This window comes from Vipera ursinii (genome assembly GCF_947247035.1).
Source record: "Vipera ursinii genome assembly, chromosome: 10".
NCBI lineage: Eukaryota > Metazoa > Chordata > Lepidosauria > Squamata > Viperidae > Vipera > Vipera ursinii.
In genome coordinates, this window is record NC_139520.1 from 4,305,769 (window position 1) to 4,315,681 (window position 9,913).

The window sequence follows — 9,913 nt, forward strand, 5'->3', positions numbered from 1 at the left end:
TTGACAGGGTGTCTATATAACTCAACATTAAAATGATAATATAGAAATTAGTGCAGCCATTAGACTAACACAAGACCAAATTCTTCCAAAAGAGCTCCATTTTACTAAGTGTTTGGAAGGCTGTCAGTGTTGAGGCCTCACCTTTGGGCAATGTTTTCCAAGTTCACAACTATTTGCCTATTTGCCATCTTCCACAATTCCCCTGGCTGGAGAATTTTGGGAGCTGAAGTCCACTTAATTTAAAGGTGTCGAAGTTGGGGAAATACTATCCTTAGGAAGGCTTCTTTATAAAACACAGCGTCACAACAAGACAGCATCTCGTGGTGTTCTCAGCAACCTGACTTCATGAGAGATGACCAACCTCCATAATTTTATTGGCTGGGTCAATTATACTGGAGAAAGTTGAAATTTCTTTTTTCCCTTGTTTCTGCAGGGAGATTAGGCTGAGTTTACTCCGAGTTAAGCCTAATTTTTTATATATACTTTTCTGCTTCTACTTAAAACATACTTTCTTCAGTGTTGACTATTAATATTCAGCACGGTAGAATTTCTGGAAGCCCTGAGGCTGCAAACTTTGAGTCCAGTGGCATTTATTATATTCTCTCTTCTGTATGAAGTCACCGAAAGAAGACCGCACTGGAATTTGGCAGCCAATAAATTTAAATAAATAAGAAATAATAATCATTCCTTTACATATATCAGGCAACTACTGTGTATTGCCAAAGTAAAACAAATATGGACGGATGGAAACTAATCAAGGAGAGAAGCAACCTAGAACTAAGGAGAAACTTCCTGACAGAACAATTAACCAGTGAAACAACCTGCTTCCAGAAGTTGTGAATGTTCCAGCACTGGAAGTTTTTAGGAAGAGACTGGACAGCCATTTGTCCAAAATGGTATAGGGTTTCCTGTCTGAGCAGGGCGTTGGACTAGAATACCTATCTCCAAGATCCCTTCCAATTCTATTATTATTATTGTTGTTATTGTTGTTAATTATTATTATTATATATCTTGCTTTTCTTTCTCCCATGTACAATTTGGTCTGCATTTTAAACAAGTTCCATTTCTGCAGCCCGATACTCAACATTAATTTTTGCCACTTGATATGTGGTTCTTTCAAATACAGCGCTTGGCTTGGCTTGGCTGGAATGAAGCAACCTGGAATGAAGGAAAAACTTCCTAACCGTGAGAACAATTAACCAGTGGAACGGCTTGCCTTCAGAAGTTGTGGGCGCTCCATCACTGGAGGCTTTTAAGAAGAGACTGGACAGTCACTTGTCTGAGATGATAGAGGTTCTCCTGCTTGAGCAAGGGATCGGACTAGAAGACCTCCAAGGTCCCTTCCAGCTCTATCCTGATTAATCCCTATGCAGAGAGGACTCATTCTTGTAATACCCTAGTATGACTTGACATGAGACTACGGTCTGAGGTCAACCATTTTTTAATTTCTTGGAATATATTCTAATTTATTTCTGGACTTCAAGGAGCTCAGTTTGGTTCAAAATCAGCCAGGAAGTTTCTACGCGTAAGCATAAACTTAAATCCACATTAGTCCAACAACTTTAGCCCCTATGTACAGTCACATCTTGGAAAGTCAGCCTGACCAGAACGGAAAGGGAAAATATGTTCCCTTCACAAATAACCCCAGGCAGGATTTGGAAATGTTCCCAGTTCTGCATAATTGTAAAGAAACATTAAAATGGTGATGGGAAAACAAATATACAAGGCACCCTTGACATTTCTAGAAGCAAAGAGAAAAAAAAACAGAACTGAGCTAAACCTTATCCCCGCTTTCCTTCACTGCTAGCTTAAGATAGGATCTACTGCCGAGAGGAGATTTCAAGGCCTGGAAGCAGAAAGACAATAGGGGTTGCTCTCCAAATGTTGCTACATCTTTTCATGCATATGTAATACTTGCTTTGTACACATCTTACACTATCAATCTATTATTCCCAAACAATGAACTACAGGGAGTCCTCAACTTATGACCACAACTGAGCCCAACTTTTCTATTGTTAAGCGAGACAGTTGCTAAGTGAGTTTTGCCCCATTTTACGACCTTTCCTGCCGCAGTTTCTAAGTGAATCTCTGCAGTTAATAAGTTAGTCACACATTTTTTTTACGTGAAGCTGGTTTCCCTGTTGACCTTGCTTGTTTGAAGGTCGCAAAAGGCGAGCACGTGACCTCGGGAGAGTGCAACTTTCGTAAATACATGCCAGCTGCCAAATATCTGAATTTTGATCACATGATCACATGAATGCTGCAACGGTCATAGGTGTGAAAAATGGTCACACAAATGCTGCTGAAACTTTGGTCACTAAAAGAACTCTTGTAAGTTGAGGATTACCTGTTATCAAGGTAAAGCATTTATCTGTCAACTTTCTAACCCAAAGCTGCAGTTTAAGCATGAAAGCTGAGCAGCCCTCAAATTACCAAGAATATAATACACTGCGCGTAGTCACACAGTAAAGGTAAAGGTTCCCCCGCACATGCGTGCTAGTCGTTTCCGACTCTAGGGGCCGGTGCTCATCTCCGTTTCAAAGCCGAAGAGCCAGCGCTTGTCCGAGGACGTCTCCGTGGTCATGTGGCCGGCATGACTAGACGCCAAAGGCGCACGGAACGCTGTTACCTTCCCACCGTAGTGGTCCCTATTTTTCTACTTGCATTTTTACATGCTTTCGAAGTGCTAGGTTGGCAGAAGCTGGGACGAGTAACAGGCGCTCACTCTGCTACGCGGCACTCGGGATTCGACCCGCCAAACTGCCGAACTTCTGATTGACAAGCTCAGTGTCCTAACCCACTGAGCCACCGTCCCGATTAACATCCCAACTCCAGTCTACCCTGCAAACAAGCTTCAAAAAAACTAACAATAAGCAGATTTCACTGTAAAGGGAAACGGCTCATTATTACCAAAAGAGCCTTGCTGCGGTAACACACACCCAAACGGTTCAAATTCTAATGCAAACACTCCATTTAAAAGCCACCAATATACAAATACCTAAAATATAAAAGCACACATTCTCTGAACAGTGCGGCATCAAAAACAACTGGCTCCAATGCAAACACTCTCAAACAATTATTCTCAAATCATTAAGTTGCAATGCAAGCACATCATTCCTCAAAAAAAGTGTATTAAACGAAAACAGTGGTAAACACAGTACTTCTTCCTCCAAATTTAGGCTACTGTCAGGAAGGGAATCCCTCGGATCCTGTCTAATGAAGTGGCCTACTTCAAACCCACATCTTAAGAAAGCAGAACTCTTGGAAACGGTTTCTTCCAAGCAGGAACTTTTATTAAGAATAGGAGATAGCAGGCATAACAGACAGGATATGAGGGATTCCCTTACAGATTGAGATTTTAAAAGTGTCCCTAAGCAAACCCCACCCCACAATTCATCAGGGCGGTTCAGACCGGGCAATCCCCAGGTGGTAAGTCCATCCTGGGAAAGGGAAGATAACATCAATCCGGTTCCGTCTGCAGCACGATCATTCCACAGCTCTTCACGCCTTCTTTTGAGGATGGAGAAATAAACCAGATCCCGGAGGTTTGGATCCCTTTCCTCCCCTCTTTTTTTAGCTGCCCAGGAAGGGAGAAGTTCAGAGTATAGTATAGAAGGCAATTTGTCACATTGTAATGGATAGCAGACAGGAAGGGGAATAAACAAAAGGTTACATTGTAGTTAATAGAGGAAGTGAAAGCAATAACACCCCCCCCCCATGCATAGCCCCTCTCCCCCCTAGGAGCATGGCAGAATCCAGGGGAAGTTGAGATTTGGTTTTAGATCAGAGGAGATAGTTGGAAATGAAATATAAATGGATTCTGACAGCTACTGTGTAATTCCCATAGCCGCCATCATGAGAGAAAGCACGGAAATCAAGAAAATTTTTCATTCAGTGATGGCCATAGAAATAGAGAAGGCAAAGATCTGGTGAAAAAGTGATATACAAAAGGAACAGTGCAAATTATGCTGCAGAGCTGTGCACAAAACATCCCCAAATTACCGATACATACAGAGTTTTGATCATAGAACTACTGCCAGACAATCTGGGAAGTGAGCATATTGCTAAATGAGAAACATTGCTAAGCTTCATACTCTGGTCGATGTTACCAGTTCAAAATGTTACTTGCAAGCAGACATGGAGGAGGCGGAGCCAGCTGTCAGAGCGGGCGGCTGTGTGAACGGATTTTTCCGTCACACACAACCTCTCACCCAGTGTTTGCGAGGGCTTTTCCGAGTCCTAGGAGGTCCTGTAGGGACAGCCAAAGTTGCAGGCGTCCCGGAGAACCTACATGTGCGGCGGCTCGTGTCGGAGATCCGGAGAAAACCTGATGCAAGCAAACTGGCGAGAAGGAGGCCAATAATGGCCGACAAGAAGACCTGACAGAGGGACGGAGCTAGCACTGACTTAGCGGTACAACGGTAGAACGGAGCTGACGGAAAGTATATCCAAATATTTATATCTGGAAATATTAGGAAGCGCTTGGGAAAGAGGCACTGGCTTGAAGTGGGTGCCTTACGGAGAGGGAACGAGCGGCGAGAGAAGCGCTGAGAGAAGGCGTTAGGCGAGAGCGACAAGAAGAGGAAGCCAGGAAGTTAATAGACTGTAAACTAGCTGTGAAAACAGACAAACGACAGAAAAGCAACAGGGCAAAGATAAACTTTGGAGTCTCGGAGACTGAGCCTTTGAAAAACCGTGCGTGAACTATGAATTGAAGGAAAGTGAATTGTTTGGACTGTCCTGGTAAATTTTGAACTTTTGAAACTTTGCTCTACATGCCACGGGTGGTTAACGGACTTAAGATGGAGTAAGTGACATAGCAATTTAGGAACTGAAGTCTAGATAGTGGGACATCTACTGGTCTTTGGTGGCTGAGAAAGACAAAAAAAGGTGCTAATCTTGGAGCCGGAAATTAAATAGGAATGTGACTTTGAACATATCTAGATAAATATATTATACAATCTGTTTAGTTGGTAATAAATATCTGGCTGTAATTGTTATATATAACCATTTGTTATATAGTTAAAGGTTTATATAAGGTTAAAGGAACTAAATATTTGTAAAGCGCGTTAGTGATTAAGCAATCTGATTAAATATGACAAGCATTCCGAATCTAACTAAGACTAGCGCAGGTAAGAAGGCGACAACACAGGGGCAAGGGATGTCTTCAAGTCCTTCTAGTCAGAAGTCCATAGAGGACATGTTGCAAAGGGAAAGATCAAATTCTTTTAAAGATTTACAAGCTCTCTTACAAAATATGCATGAGGCAATGACCAAAAATCATGAGGAGACGAAGAAAGAGATAGGTCAAATAAGAAGGGACACTGGTGAACTTAAGGGGAAAATTCAAGCGATAGATGATAAATTTGAAGGGATTCAACAACAAATAATTAAAAATGAACAAAGGTTACAGGATATGGAAGCTAGAATGGAAAAAGAGGAGAGGAAAGTAGAGGATTTAAATGAAACACTACTTCACGCCTTCTTTTCAGGATGGAGAAATAAACCAGATCCCGGAGGTTTGGATCCCTTTCCTCCCCTCTTTTTTTAGCTGCCCAGGAAGGGAGAAGTTCAGAGAGATGCATAGTATAGAAGGCAATTTGTCACATTGTAATGGATAGCAGACAGGAAGGGGAATAAACAAAAGGTTACATTGTAGTTAATAGAGGAAGTGAAAGCAATAACCCCCCCCCCCCATGCATAGCCCCTCTCCCCCCTAGGAGCATGGCAGAATCCAGGGGAAGTTGAGATTTGGTTTTAGATCAGAGGAGACAGTTGGAAATGAAATATAAATGGATTCTGACAGCTACTGTGTAATTCCCATAGCCGCCATCATGAGAGAAAGCACGGAAATCAAGAAAATGTTTCATTCAGTGATGGCCATAGAAATAGAGAAGGCAAAGATCTGGTGAAAAAGTGATATACAAAAGGAACCGTGCAAATTATGCTGCAGAGCTGTGCACAAAACATCCCCAAATTACCGATACACACGGAGTTTTGATCATAGAACTACTGCCAGACAATCTGGGAAGTGAGCATATTGCTAAATGAGAAACATTGCTAAGCTTCATACTCTGGTCGATGTTACCAGTTCAAAATGTTACTTGCAAGCAGACATGGAATACAGTTGATTTTTTTAAAAATCCCATTTATATCCCGCCCTTCTCCGAAGACTCAGGGCGGCTTACAATCTAAGAAGCACAAATCAATGTGGTTAGCAGTAGCCTTCCTTCTATGTATATGCCTGCTTATTAGGGCTTTCGCCGCCCCCCCCCCCAAGCAGCATTATTACAAAGTCAGCTTATTGCCCCCAACAATCTGGGTCCTCATTTTACCTACCTCGGAAGGTTCAAAGTTACAGTGGAAGTGAAAAAAATGACCTATGACCGTTTTTCACACTTAATAATTGTTGCAACATGTGATCAAAATTCAGATACTTTGCAACTGACTCCTACTTATGACGGATGCAGTTTTCCAGGATGTGATCACCTTTTGTGACCATCTGACAAGTCAAGTCAAGTCAACGGGGAAGCCAGCCTCATTTAATGACTGTATTACTTATTTAAGAACAGCAGTGGTTCACTTAACACCCGTGGCAAGCAAAGTTGCAAAATAGGGCAAAATTCACTTAACGACCGTCTCAGCAACAGAAATTTTGGGCTCAATTGTGTTCGTAAGTCGAGGGCTACCTGTATACAGCAGTGGACATAGAACAGAAAAAAAAATGTTCATTAGTGGTTAAAAGAAATAAGTTAGGAAGATGGAGTTTTTGAGTCCTAATCCTTTTTGGAGACCTAGCCAGCTGAGTGATTTTGGGCCAGTCACTATCTCTCAACCCTAAGAAGGAAGCAATGGCAAACCACTTCTGAAAACTTGCCAAGGCCACTGCAAGGACCCATCCAGGCAGTCAACAGGAATCAAGACTAGCACAGTTTGATGTAGTGGTTAAATACCCCAGGACAGACGATCATGAGTTCTTCTCCTGTTTTAGGGGGGAGATCTGACTTACTTCGACTTACTGACTGGCCTTATTTTACAGGCCATCTCTCTCTCTCTCTGCCCTAGGAAGACAACAACAAAGGTAAAGCTGCTTCTGAAGATGTGGCCAAGAACACTGCAGGGACTTGTCCTGAGAGTGGCCAGACTGACCTGAAGGCACCAAATTTTATATTGCAATTCAAAAAACGGCGAGTGCTAAAGAATACTCAATCAAAGTATTACGCCGCCAGTTTCTCAATCTTGACTACTTCAAGATGTGTGGATTTCGCGTATCTTAAAGTGACCACGGTTGAGAAACACAGTACTATGCAATTGCACTTATCTCACAAACTAGTACAATGATGCTTTTGATTTTACAATCTAGACTTCAACGATAAATGGAAGAACTGCCAGATGTAGAAGTTGGATTCCAAAATGGCAGATGCACCTATCGAATGGATGGAAAAGACAAATTAAGTTCCCCAAAATATGTGCATATTTGCTTTATTGATTATACTAAGTCTTTTGACTGAATAGATCAGAATGAATTTTGGACAGCCAAGAAAGAAAGGTTTATCAGGTCACCTCATTTACTCACTAAAGAATTGATTTAACATAATCTGGTGCAAGTTACCAGTTCAAAAATAGGAAAAATCTATGCCAGATATATATACTAACACCGTGTACAGGCAGTCCTCAACTTATAGCAGTTCATTTAGTGACCATTCAGTTACAACAGCACTGATAAATGGGACTTAATTGTTGCCACATCCCCATGGTCATACGATCAAAACTTGGCAACTGATCCATATTAACACATTATCTTGGGACACATTGCAGTGTTCCGAGGTCATGTGATCACCTTTTTATGACCACCTGACAAGTGAACTCACTTAACAACCATGTTGCTAACAACTGCAGTGATTCACTTAAGAACCGTGGCAAGAAAAATTCGACAAAATTCACTTAACGACTGTCTCGCTTAGCAAGATAAATTTTGGGGTCAATTGTGGTCGTAAGCCGAAGACTGCTTGTATTTAACATACCTGCACAAACGATGGGCATAGAAATTGGGATTCACATTGCTGGGAAAAGCAACAGCAAACGGGTAAGATTTGGATTCTCATGGAAAGCTAGAAGGAAGAAAAACCTAAAGAATCTCTTATGGAAGGTGAAATAAGGGAATATAAAAGCTGGCCTGCTGCTCAATATGACATCAAAGTTATGCCAAGTAGAAAGCTGAAATAGTAACAGAGTTTATCTTCTTAGAATCAGAAACTGCAGGTATTAAGTAAAAATATGCTTGCTTTGGGAAGCAAAACCATGACAAAACCTTAAAATGCAGAGGCATCATCCTCACAACAAAGGCAGGAACTGTCAAGGTCATAGTTTCACCAGTAGTGATTTTGAAATGCAGATCACCAGAAAGGCTGAAAAAGAAAAATGAATACGTGCAGGAGAAAATTGCTGAGAATATTTCGGACCACAAAAATGTATCAAACTAGTGGAATGAAAGCAAATTGCTAAGAAAACTTGACCTTAGAAATCTAGAATGTTTAAAAAAAAGACTTGCATATACAGTATGTCAATGTTATGATTTTGCAAGCTATGCTTGCATTTTGTCTGTACTAGTTAATTTTCATGCAACACACAGTCCAGAATTACTGGGTCAGTTGGCCAGCAGCCAGGTTACTAGCCTTATCATCTACCCTAAAGGTTCCTTTTAAAATCTCCTCCAGATCGGAGGGCCCTTCTCCTCCTGTGATGGTGTTATTAGGAACAACAAAACTTGCAAGGCCTCTCCGAAGCTTTACCGAGATCACAAACACCAGAAGGCACAGTTAACCTATTTGAAAGTTTCACATGGCATGGAGCAGAAATTAGTGGACTGATGGGGGACAAGCAAGACAAAATGAGCAGGGAAAGAACAATTGTAATAGAAAGATGGCATCCATTATTTTTATGAATAGGATAATTTATTTTATAATTATGGCAAATCAGTAGACCTTAATTTTGGTTGTTGTTCTCTTGACTCTGCCTTTTGATAGAATGTTCCTTTTGCCATACATTCGCACAAGCGCACAAAAATATGATGCACACATACACATTTATATGGAAGAGGAAGCAGCCAGGACTGATTTCAACAGAAGTCGCTAACCCTAGACTGGAAAAGCTTGGTATTATAAAATATCTTTGTCCGTGCTGAAAACTCAAATTCATCTTTTCAAATAAATGTGCTATTTTTTTTTGTGTGTGAGATCAGCCAGTTTACTTATTTATCAAATTTATATGGCTGCCCATCTTACAGGTGGTGACTCTGACCGGTGTACATTTTGTTCCCTGCAGTGCCTCATTGACTCACACCCTGGTGGGTACCTCTTTACTCTCCTACCGTCGGGTAGGAGATACAAGAGTATAGCCAGCCGTACCAAACAGGCTGAAGAACACCTTCTATCCATGGGCTGTCAGGCTCTTGAACAGGAAATAACTTTATGTACGATTGACTTGCAAGGCCAGTGTGTTGTGCAATTAGCACACATGGTATAACAAGATGGTGGGTTTGTTGTCACTGTGAGTGTGGTGGGTGGGGGGATGAAAAAAGGAGGCTCAGCCAATCTCATTGTATACAATGTTGTACTTTGACAATAAAGGTTCATTCATTCATTCCTGACTAGGAAGAGGATCTCTTTCTCAATTATGACACATGAAAAATGAACACACCAGAGTTGGGCAAGTGCTCGAAGGCAGAATACTGTATCCACCAACAATCCTGAACTGATATTAATGCCACCTTAGCCCTATTCTGCAAATAGGCTACATGCTGCAATAATCCAAGCACTGAATGAGGTTTACATACTGCATTTGTCAAATGATTTTAACAGCTTCTTTTCTAAACTATCAAAACATATCATCTAAGAGAAGTACAAGAAGTCCT